The 13,064-nt window shown below is 38.2% G+C and overlaps 1 long non-coding RNA gene across 9 annotated transcripts in view; it reads right to left on the bottom strand.

The window, feature by feature from the left end:
* The window catches only part of LOC139767381 (uncharacterized), a 332,929-nt gene that overhangs the window by 46,142 nt on the left and 273,723 nt on the right, over positions 1-13,064 (bottom strand). For all 9 annotated transcript variants that reach the window (XR_011717069.1, XR_011717048.1, XR_011717068.1 and 6 more), the window contains exon 2: positions 861-988. This is a non-coding gene — a long non-coding RNA (uncharacterized lncRNA). The remainder of the gene's footprint in view (positions 1-860; positions 989-13,064) is intronic.

Raw genomic sequence — 13,064 nt, 5'->3', positions numbered from 1 at the left:
ACAAACTTATACCTATGTAGTTTGAACACTCACTTTTATCCCTTTTGTCTTTGTGTAATCTATATATTTTTACATTATCATATAGAGCAGCAAGAAGGTTATGTTTCATACAAAATCAACAATGTTTATCATTACTGAAAAAAGGTTAACATTCTTTACGTCATCCTATAGTTTAGTATGAAGGCAACACTGTATTTAGGCAAGCCAATTATTTTAGAAAATATTCTCAACCAACCCTGAGAACATCATAGCAGTTAATATCTACTTCATGAGGTTTTTTAACTGGCCCTTATAACCTGTGCTAAAGGCTATCAAACCATGACTTGTTTTGCTGTAGGTTTAGCCCTGAATTTCAAGGATTGTGAGGCAAATCCTATACTAGTGTACTCTAACACAAACCAGTTTCAGAGATTTATTTAAGAGCAAACTAAAATGTGTGAAATTTAATATCAAATCTGTAAGGTGATTTTGAAAATCAACAAGGAATTGTCAGAGTAAGAATTGTAACAAGCAAGAGGTACTTTAACACATTATATACTCAATGAGGTAATTGTTTTTCTCTTCATGCAGTCAAATTAAATTGATTTGATTAGATAAACCAAAACATTGTCTCAGCAAATGTTTTGAGGATGCGTGTTAATCTCTGACCCTTTGAAGTATGGAGGTGTTCAACAGTCTAACTGTTTATTCATGAATCTACATGTTTCACCCTGCTTTGAATGTGGGAAATATTGTCATGATATTGTTAGAAAGGAATATTCTTATATACCACTCAAAAGATGCAAACAAGAATAAATCATAATAGTGCTCTTTAGATAGACTGAAAAGTAAAATAACATGTGTTTTTTGATAAAGCTTACATTTGATGAATAAGATAATTGTGATGGATCATGAACTGTGCAAAAGGAGTTGAATGCTAGTCACTGTTTGTTCAAGTCTTCATGTAGTCACAAGCAGTGTCTCCAGGCTCTGCCTGCATGTGGTTGTGCTGCAAATGAAAAGTAGACTTCAGTAAGTTGAATCGTTATTAGTACACAAAAAATGCACTCATAGTGAAGAACTTCTCACTCCAAAGGAGTCCCTCACATCCATGCCACACCCTTGAAGTTACAGAAGCTGCATGAAAGGGATCCATGGTTTATATGATGAAACTGAATTACAATCATCAGCTTACTTGTGGTTATGATATGAAATGATAATTTATTCATAATTCTATCTATTCCCTCATTTATCAATAAATCTTTCTATATTTATGAGTGTATTATTCAAATAAATCTTTACTGACAGCCATATAACTTAGAGCAAATTCCTTGATATTTTGTGCTTGCAATTCATAACTTGCAGTACTTCCAAAGTGGAAATTCTCATCTGTAACATGATAGTGTCTGTAATTCTGAAGTACATGAAGATATAACATGTAAAAGGGAAAGTAATTTTATAATATAGTATTTAATGCTCACCATTTTACTTCATAGGAATATTCTATATTAAGTATTTATCCTTCAGTATGTTAGCAGAAAAAATGGTTTAATGGTTTGTGAATTAAGTAACTTCGTGGTCATATGTCTATCAGATTAGCTTTGTTGTTCTGAAATAAAAAAATGAAAGTATGCTTCATATGAGGCCAAAGCATATCTGGTGTTTTCTATGATAGAGATGTCTGCTATCATACTTTAGTAATGTAACAATATGATAATTGTCTCAAACCTACACACTTTCCCATTTGTTTATATAATGTACAGTGCCTGCCAATGAAGTAGGCACAAGGAGGATACAGCATTACCATCAAGGATAAACATGAAATAAAACCATGAAAACCATGTATTCACCACAAATTAGTACTTTATGGTTTTTCTTTCCTCTTTAAACACTCCTTGAAATGACCAAGAACTGTATCAGCAAGATTCTGAAGCCATTTAGAACCCATTTTTGCCCAGATTTCATGAATGGCTGCCTCTACTTTAGGTAGCAATGAAGTATCCCTAATACATATTCAATTTCCTGAAGCACTCACAAGTTTTCTATTGGATTCAAATCTAGTAAATTCCCTGGGCCAGTGACAATTTTGGCAGTGTGGGAGGAAGCCCCATCCCATTTGCACTTTTTGAACAAATCTGAAAGATTATCACACAGTAGCTCAAAAGCAAATATGTTTGTTCATACTTTCATTCTTTGGCAATGCCACAAGGTCTTAAATACCATAATCATTGACACAATTGCATACCATAAGTGAAGCAGGGGTATTTACAGTGCTTGAAATTTACTTGGGGTCAAATGGATCACAGGCTGGACAAGTGTACACATGCCCAACACAGCCAACTATCACATAAAAGATCACTCTTCAAGACTCCTCTGAACTTAGCCATATCCCACCTTACGTATTTCTTGAAAAATTTGACACTTATTCTCATGCCCTCAGGTTACAAGTGGTTAGGGATGCATCTGATACTTAAGATCCTCATATAATCAGTGATGCACTGTCCTTACCAGCAAATCTCTAAGCAGTCTAGGGTTCTTCTTTTGATTCTTTGCACTTAAGCATGGATCTGCATCCGATGATGTTTAAGAATATTCAGAGTACTTGGAAAGGTTTTCCTAGCCTTCCCAGGGAATTTCACATGGGTCAGTGTAGTGATGCCATTGCTATAATCAAATTTTTCAACCCATCATAGTACTGATCTCATGCTAACACTGGTAATAGTAGAAATTTCCTTAAGTGGCTTATTTCCTTTGTAAAGTGCAACTATAGAAGCTAATTTGTCATTTGTAAGGTAAGTATTTCCTACCATAGTCAGTGGTAGGACAAAACAAAACAATGAAAATCCAGGGCATCAGTGTGGAGCATAACAAGGAATATCCAACCCCCTACAATAGCTAAACTGTGTCTGAGGTGGGCTCATGTTGATGCCATAGCTTCTTGAGGGCGCCAACTTCACTGGCGGACACCAATGCCATTTTAGGTGGGGTAAAGTGATTTGCTTTAATATAACCAGTGTACATATCTTTTATGCTTGAAACTCTTTGGTACCCACAAAATCTACCCCAAACATTAGCTTTCTGGTTATTTTTACAATTTAAGGAGTTTAGGGCTTAAGAGTAGTGCTCAAAATATTCACAGAAGAATTCTGCATCTCACTGTGGTAGCAAGTAGGTGAAGCATCTGTTATCTGGTTTTCATAAAAATCTAATGAATGAACTGTTACCTCAGTTTGTTTAGATCAAATGACATCTAAAAGCAAGGTAAAGATGAGGGGATGTGCTAACGCAGCCCATAAGCATAGGGCTCTTATGCCTTCTCTTGGCTTTTCAGTTTGTAGTAGATGAATCCACATACTCTCACAAAATCAGTGGAACTTATAGCTTATAAGTGTAAGTGATCCTTCCTTTTTCAGCTTTCCCCCCTCACAGCTATCTTATTCTCCAGCTGATCTATCTCCAAGGTTGTTGGTGGATCTGCCTTTCCACCCTTCTGCATCAACAGCAGTGTCCCTCATGGTTCTGTCCTGTCTCCTACACTTTTTCTCCTTTTTATTAATGATTTCCTTTCTTCCACAAATAACCAAATGCAATAATATGATAATGACTCAACACTGCACCCTTCCACATCCTTCAATTCTATTCTTTCTTCTCTCTAAATCTGCATCTCCTCTCAACTACCTCAATAAATGCAGACTTGGGCAGGTCATCCAACTGAGGTAAACAAAATCTGGTTAATTTTAATGCTACCAAAACCGTTTCCCTCTATCGAAAATTCCTCACAACATTCCTCTCATCTTTGACGCATATTTATTTCCACCTCAAGACGCAATGAACAAACTTGGTATTATTGCAACATCCACTCTATCATGGAATCTACATATTACAGAAATAGCTAATTCTGCCTCTAAGATACTAAGCATCCTGTTTAGAATTTGAAATTTCTTTTATTCTGAAGTCACTCTGTTTATACTAAGGATTGGTCTATCCTTGTATGGATTATGCTCTCACATCTGGGGTGGCTCTGGTTCTGCAGTCTTGCTTGACGGAGTTGAAAGCGGTCCAACTTATCAACTCTCCCAGGCTAAATTCAAAACTTGACCTGCTTGCCTTAAGCCACAATGTTGATTCAGTTTCCCTCTTCTATAGGTATTACTTTGGTTTTTGCTTTCAAGAGCTGGTTATTTGTGTGCACCCACCATTTGCTAGATCATGCAATACACAGCAAGCTGCTGCATCACATGATTATTGTGTGACTGTTGTCAAGTCAAGGGTGAGCCATTTTAATAATTGTTTCTTTCCCCTACACCTTGAAGCTTTGAAACTCCTATCCCTCTCATGTCTTTTCCCAATACCTATGACCTGGCATATTTTAAAAAACAGGTTTTTCACTTCCTCCAAAATTCATGAATACTCTTCCTTGTCTCTTCTTTTCCACTTCATTAATCTCTCTATAATTTAGTTAAGGCTTGGCCTTGATGTGGGCTTTTGTCTGTGACTGGAGCCTCAAGAAAAAAGAAATGTCAACATGAGTCAATTGAACTATCTTAGGATTTTCAGTGCTGCAAAGACTGCTTCAACTAAGCAACTTTAACCACTTAGCCACAGCATCCTTATGAGAAACTAGAGGTAGAAAGACAAATATGCCAAAATCTAGAAATTAGGGCATGGTAAAAGAGAAAGGAAAACTTAAATCTTTGAATAGACAGGGATTCTGATAGTAAAACAGAAAATTTTAAGAAATATTACCCTTAATCTGGCTGAAGGAAAATAATTATTGAGAGCAAAGGTAGCTCCCTCAATTCTTCCAAAGGATTGCTATTATATAAGGTCGGCCAATAAATTGCATGTATTTGATGCTCCTATTGTATGAATTAAACAGAACATTACTGTTTCAAGTGGCTGGATGCATGCAAAGATTTTATTGTTCTCTCACACAAGAATAGGAAAATCATAATAAAAAGACCAGTATACAGTATATCACGGTTACTGAAAATGTATTCTTAGTGGTGTAAACCTAAGAGCAATTACTGAACCACTGAATGAAAAATCAGTTACACCAAATATTTACTTAACATATATATTATATTTTTAGCTCCGTACTCCAACAACATTCAGTGATCTTTTCTTTTCTTTCAAAAATGTTCACTATTTCCCATGTTAGCAAGATAGTGCCAGAAACAAAGAAAAGGCCTCATTTGTTCATGTCCATTCTCACGCTATCATGTTCAAAGCAGTGAAACCCATCCCATACGCTGAACCAGGCCTTACAGAACTTTCTGCAGTTTCCTGTGGCTGCTTCATATGCCCTGGTTAAGTCCAATGACAGGACACTGTCACCTGCATACCAAATTGCTCCACTTCAATCTATCCCATGAATGCTTTAGACCTTCCTACATGTTCAGGTCCTGAGCTATCAAAATCTTACTCATTCAATCTTTTCATCTCTAATTTGGCCTCCCTTTTCTCCTTGTCCTCTCCCCTTCTGACACATAGATCCTCATTTACTGATACAGCAAGAATATTATATGGAATTCAATTCATATGCACATGTTGTTTACATCTGCAATCAATGGTGTTTGAATGGTGCATGTTATAATCCTATTCATATGAAGCACTTGGATATAACTGCTAAAAGTCCTTGTCCTCTCCCCTTCTGAAATATATATTCTCATTTACTGATACAGCAAGAATATCATATGGAATTCAATTCATATGTACATATTGTTTACATCTGCAATCAATGGTGTTTGGTGCATGTTAGGTAATCCTATTAGCATGAAGCACCTGGATATAACTGCTAAAAGTCCATGTATTCCAAAAAGTATCATTCCCTAGGATAATACTGTCAAAATAGTTTGAGGCATTCAATTTTCACATTTTCATATAAAGGTAGGAATAGTTTCTTTAGAATCTAAATAAACAATTGAATCTAAAGTTTAAATCATGTGTGAGATATTCTCTATCTTTTTCAAAATCTGCATAGGTTTATAATCACAGTTAACTAGAACTAAATTTTCTTACTGAAACAATATACAACTCAATCAGGTGAAACATTGATTAATTGTGGTATGTGCTCTTTAAGCCATTTGATCCCATCATCCCACAAGAGTAAAACTCATAAGAGAACTATCAGACCACAAATGCCGCAACTTGAATCATGCAGGCTCTACATCATTGCTTTTCATTCCCCTGATCCATGAAGGTCTCATATTCAACCTTAAGAATCTAGAGCTGTGACGGGAAGCTAATATAAGCTAGCAATAAAAGTGTAGAAAATAGGATTTCATCAACATTACTTGCAGTGTGAGAATGAGCAGAACTTAATGGGACGCATATGTAGTGAGATGTATGGTATTTTCAAAAGTGATTTTGTCACAAACATTTATTATCATTATGGGTTAAATCTAATCACTAATATCTACTGTCTCATAGAAGTGTCACAGCTTCAAAAATTGTTGCATAACATGGGGACATAGATCTTGTACAGGCCTCCTTGACATCTCCATATAGACTAACTAATATGGATAAAATTTTGGGCTGTAGCATCTAGTAATACCGTGTTGGATGTTATTACAAGAATTAATGGACATGTATTTTTCCTCAAGGCAGAAGCAGCTGATTCAAGAATTTATATGAATTTCTAAATTTGGGTTATTAGTCATATCATTCATCAAATTAATATGTATGCTATTAATAAGGTTCCTAATAACTGTGTATTGCCATTATCATAATTTACTCTGACAAACAAGCTGAAAGAATAACCGCAACAAAAGGAAAATATTTTTCATCTGATACTAGTCACCTTTCCAGGATCCTATACAGGTTGACTATCCCTTATCCAAAATGCCTGGGACAAGAAGTGTTTCAGATTTTGGATTTTTTCAGATTTTGGAATATTTGCCTATACATAATGAGATATCTTGGGGATGGGACCAAAGTCTAAACATAAAATCCATTCATGTTTCACATATACCTTATATACATAGCCTGAAGGAAATTTATATGATAATTCTAATAATTTTGTGGATGAAAAAAAATGTGTGTAACACTGAATCATCTGAAACCTAGGAAGTCACAACCTCAGCCATCCATGTGGACAAACTGTGGTTGTTTGGCATACTGGCATTCCTGACTCTGAATTTATATGCTACTGATAAGCAATCATTTTCTAACACTTATTTACACATAAATACTTAACAGTAAAAAAATATGAAATACAATTAATACAATGAAAAAAATAATGTGTTAACTGCGATATTTTCCATTTTTAACATCATGTTGCAACTCAAAAAACTTCAGATTATGGAGCATTTTGGATATTGGATTAGGGATGCTCTACCTGTACTTTTCATACTGACAGTATTATTGTATACATTGCAAAGTATATTCGAAGTTATGTTAACAAACAACTGAAATAATTTTACCCATTATGAATTAGTTATTATTTTAGCTGGTGATTGATATGCACCTGGGTATGAGAAGAAAGATCAAGAGAGGCAAGTGTTTTGGGAGTAGATGAGTGAGTATGTTAGCAGTTTTGATGCATGAGACCGGGTTATAATAATGGGTGATTAGAATGCAAAGGTGAGTAATGTGGCAGTTGAGGGAATAATTGGGGTACATGGGGTTTTCAGTGTTGTAAATGGAAATGGTGAAGAGTTTGTAGATTTGTGTGCTGAAAATGGACTGGTGATTGAGAATACCTGGTTTAAAAAGTGAGATATACATAAGTATACGTATGTAAGTAGGAGAGTTGGCCAGAGAGCGTTATTGGATTAAGTGTTAACTGATTGGTGCGTGAAAGAGACTTTTGGATGTTTATGTGCTAAGAGGTACAACTGATGGGGTGTCTGATCATTATCTTGTGCAGGCGAAGGTGAAGATTTGTAGAGGTTTTCAGAAAACAAGGGAGAATGTTATAATGAAGAGAGTGGTGAGAGTAAGTGAGCTTGGGAAGGAGACTTGTGTGAGGAAGTACCAGGAGAGACTGAGTGCAGAATGGAAAAAGGTGAGAGTAAAATGCATAAGGGGAGTTGGGGAGGAATGGGATATATATATATACCATGGAAAAAGGTGAGAACAATGGAAGTAAGGGGAGTGGGGGAGGAATGGGATGTATTTAGGGAATCAGTGATGGATTGCGCAAAAGATGCTTGTAGCATGAGAAGAGTGGGAGGTGGGTTGATTAGAAAGGGTAGTGAGTGGTGGGATGAAGAAGTAAGATTATTAGTGAAAGAGAAAAGAGAGGCATTTGGACGATTTTTGCAGGGAAAAAATGCAAAGAGAAAGGTGCAAGAGGTGAAAAAGAGGGCAAATGAGAGTTGGGGTGAGAGAGCATCATTAAATTTTAGGGAGAATAAAAAGATGGTCTGGAAGGAGGTAAATAAAGTGTGTAAGACAATGGAGCAAATGGGAACTTCAGTGAAGGGCGCAAATGGGGAGGTGATAACAAGTAGTGGTGATGTGAGAAGGAGACGGAGTGAGTATTTTGAAGGTTTGTTGAATGTGTTTGATGATAGAGTGGCAGATATAGGGTGTTTTGGTCGAGGTGGTGTGCAAAGTGAGAGGGTTAGGGAAAATGATTTGGTAAACAGAGAAGAGGTAGTAAAAGCTTTGCGGAAGATGAAAGCCGGCAAGGCAGCAGGTTTGGATGGTATTGCAGTGGAATTTATTAAAAAAGGGGATGACTGTATTATTGACAGGTTGGTAAGTTATTTAATGTATGTATGACTCATGGTGAGGTGCCTGAGGATTGGCGGAATGCGTGCATAGTGCCATTGTACAAAGGCAAAGGGGATAGGAGTGAGTGCTCAAATTACAGAGGTATAAGTTTGTTGAGTATTCCTGGTAAATTATATGGGAGGGTATTGATTGAGAGGGTGAAGGCATGTACAGAGCATCAGATTGGGGAAGAGCAGTGTGGTTTCAGAAGTGGTAGAGGATGTGTGGATCAGGTGTTTGCTTTGAAGAATGTATGTGAGAAATACTTAGAAAGGCAAATGGATTTGTAAGTAGCATTTATGGATCTGGAGAAGGCATATGATAGAGTTGATAGAGATGCTCTGTGGAAGGTATTAAGAATATATGGTGTGGGACGCAAGTTGTTAGAAGCAGTGAAAAGTTTTTATCGAGGATGTAAGGCATGTGTACGTGTAGGAAGAGAGGAAAGTGATTGGTTCTCAGTGAATGTAGGTTTGCGGCAGGGGTGTGTGATGTCTCCACGGTTAGGGAAAATGATTTGGTAAACAGATATGAGGTAGTAAAAGCTTTGCGGAAGGTGAAAGCCGGCAAGGCAGCAGGTTTGGATGGTATTGCAGTGGAATTTATTAAAAAAGGGGGTGACTGTATTATTGACTGGTTGGTAAGGTTATTTAATGTATGTATGACTCATGGTGAGGTGCCTGAGGATTGGCAGAATGCATGCATAGTGCCACTGTACAAAGGCAAAGGGGATAAGAGTGAGTGCTCAAATTACAGAGGTATAAGTTTGTTGAGTATTCCTGGTAAATTATATGGGAGGGTATTGATTGAGAGGGTGAAGGCATGTACAGAGCATCAGATTGGGGAAGAGCAGTGTGGTTTCAGAAGTGGTAGAGGATGTGTGGATCAGGTGTTTGCTTTGAAGAATGTATGTGAGAAATACTTAGAAAAGCAAATGGATTTGTATGTAGCATTTATGGATCTGGAGAAGGAATATGATAGAGTTGATAGAGATGCTCTGTGGAAGGCATTAAGAATATATGGTGCGGGAGGCAAGTTGTTAGAGGCAGTGAAAAGTTTTCATCGAGGATGTAAGGCATGTGTACGTGTAGGAAGAGAGGAAAGTGATTGGTTCTCAGTGAATGTAGGTTTGCGGCAGTGGCGTGTGATGTCTCCATGGTTGTTTAATTTGTTTACGGATGGGGTTGTTAGGGAGGTGAATGCACGAGTTTTGGAAAGAGGGGCAAGTATGAAGTCTGTTGGGGATGAGAGAGCTTGGGAAGTGAGTCAGTTGTTGTTCGCTGATGATACAGCGCTGGTGGCTGATTCATGTGAGAAACTGCAGAAGCTGGTGACTGAGTTTGGTAAAGTGTGTGAAAGAAGAAAGTTAAGAGTAAATGTGAATAAGAGCAAGGTTATTAGGTACAGTAGGGTTGAGGGTCAAGTCAATTGGGAGGTGAGTTTGAATGGAGAAAAACTGGAGGAAGTGAAGTGTTTTAGATATCTGGGAGTGGATCTGGCAGCGGATGGAACCATGGAAGCGGAAGTGGATCATAGGGTGGGGGAGGGGGCGAAAATCCTGGGGGCCTTGAAGAATGTGTGGAAGTCGAGAACATTATCTCGGAAAGCAAAAATGGGTATGTTTGAAGGAATAGTGGTTCCAACAATGTTGTATGGTTGCGAGGCGTGGGCTACGGATAGAGTTGTGCGCAGGAGGATGGATGTGCTGGAAATGAGATGTTTGAGGACAATGTGTGGTGTGAGGTAGTTTGATCGAGTGAGTAACGTAAGGGTAAGAGAGATGTGTGGAAATAAAAAGAGCGTGGTTGAGAGAGCAGAAGAGGGTGTTTTGAAGTGGTTTGGGCACATGGAGAGGATGAGTGAGGAAAGATTGACCAAGAGGATATATGTGTCGGAGGTGGAGGGAACAAGGAGAAGAGGGAGACCAAATTGGAGGTGGAAAGATGGAGTGAAAAAGATTTTGTGTGATCGGGGCCTGAACATGCAGGAGGGTGAAAGGAGGGCAAGGAATAGAGTGAATTGGAGCGATGTGGTATACCGGAGTTGACGTGCTGTCAGTGGATTGAAGCAAGGCATGTGAAGCGTCTGGGGTAAACCATGGAAAGCTGTGTAGGTATGTATATTTGCGTGTGTGGACGTATGTATATACATGTGTATGGGGGGGGGGTTGGGCCATTTCTTTCGTCTCTTTCCTTGCGCTACCTCGCAAACGCGGGAGACAGCGACAAAGTATAATAAAAAAAAAAATATATATATATATATATATATATATATATATATATATATATATATATATCCCTTGGGATAGGGGAGAAAGAATACTTCCCACGTATTCCCTGCGTGTCGTAGAAGGCGACTAAAAGAGAAGGGAGCGGGGGACTGGAAATCCTCCCCTCTCGTTTTTAGTTTTCCTAATGAAGAAACAGAGGAGGGGGCCAAGTGAGAATACTCCCTCAAGGACTCAGTCCTCTGTTCTTAACGCTACCTTGCTGATGTGGAAAATGGCAAATAGTATGAAAAAAAATATATATATATATATATATATATATATATATATATATATATATATATATATATATATATATATATATATATATGGTATACTGAGGTCAACGTGCTGTCAATAGATTGAACCAGGGCATGTGAAGCGTCTGGGGTAAACCATGGAAAGTTCTGTGGGGCCTGGATGTGGAAAGGGAGCTGTGGTTTCGGTGCATTATACATGACAACTAGAGACCCTAGTGTGAACAAATGAGGCCTTTGTTGTCTTTTCCTAGCACTACCTCACACACATGCGGGGGGAGGGGGTTTTCATTTCTTGTGTGGTGGGGTCACGACGGGAATGAATAAGGGCAGACAGTATGAATTATGTACATGTGTATATATGTATATGTCTGTGTGTGTATATATATATATATGTATACATTGAGATGTATAGGTATGTATATGTGCATGTGTGGAAGTATAGTATGAAAGAAAAAGAAAAGATATATATATATATATATATATATATATATATATATATATATATATATATATATATATATATATATATATATATATATATAAGTTTGTATATATATATATATATATATATTTTTTTTTGCTTTGTCGCTGTCTCCCGCGTTTGCGAGGTGGCGCAAGGAAACAGACAAAAGAAATGGCCCAACCCACCCCCATACACATGTATATACATACGTCCACACAAGCAAATATACATACCTACACAGCTTTCCATGGTTTACCCCAGACGCTTCACATGCCTTGATTCAATCCACTGACAGCACGTCAACCCCGGTATACCACATCGCTCCAATTCACTCTATTCCTTGCCCTCCTTTCACCCTCCTGCATGTTCAGGCCCCGATCACACAAAATCTTTTTCACTCCATCTTTCCACCTCCACTTTGGTCTCCCTCTTCTCCTCGTTCCCTCCACCTCCAACACATATATCCTCTTGGTCAATCTTTCCTCACTCATTCTCTCCATGTGACCAAACCATTTCAAAACACCCTCTTCTGCTCTCTCAACCATGCTCTTTTTATTTCCACACATCTCTCTTACCCTTACGTTACTTACTCGATCAAACCACCTCACACCACACATTGTCCTCAAACATCTCATTTCCAGCACATCCATCCTCCTGCGCACAACTCTATCCATAGCCCACGCCTCGCAACCATACAACATTGTTGGAACCACTATTCCTTCAAACATACCCATTTTTGCTTTCCGAGACAATGTTCTCGACTTCCACACATTCTTCAAGGCTCCCAGAATTTTCGCCCCCTCCCCCACCCTATGATCCACTTCCGCTTCCATGTTTCCATCCGCTGCTAGATCCACTCCCAGATATCTAAAACACTTCACTTCCTCCAGTTTTTCTCCATTCAAACTCACCTCCCAATTGACTTGACCCTCAACCCTACTGTACCTAATAACCTTGCTCTTATTCACATTTACTCTTAACTTTCTTCTTTCACACACTTTACCAAACTCAGTCACCAGCTTCTGCAGTTTCTCACATGAATCAGCCACCACCGCTGTATCATCAGCGAACAACAACTGACTCACTTCCCAAGCTCTCTCATCCCCAACAGACTTCATACTTGCCCCTCTTTCCAAAACTCTTGCATTCACCTCCCTAACAACCCCATCCATAAACAAATTAAACAACCATGGAGACATCACACACCCCTGCCGCAAACCTACATTCACTGAGAACCAATCACTTTCCTCTCTTCCTACACGTACACATGCCTTACATCCTCGATAAAAACTTTTCACTGCTTCTAACAACTTGCCTCCCACACCATATATTCTTAATACCTTCCACAGAGCATCTCTATCAACTCTATCATATG

This window comes from Panulirus ornatus, chromosome 4, assembly GCF_036320965.1.
Source record: "Panulirus ornatus isolate Po-2019 chromosome 4, ASM3632096v1, whole genome shotgun sequence".
In the NCBI taxonomy this organism is placed as follows: Eukaryota; Metazoa; Arthropoda; class Malacostraca; order Decapoda; family Palinuridae; genus Panulirus; species Panulirus ornatus.
Note: the sequence above shows the minus strand (reverse complement) of the source record. Positions and strands in the feature narration are given on the sequence as shown.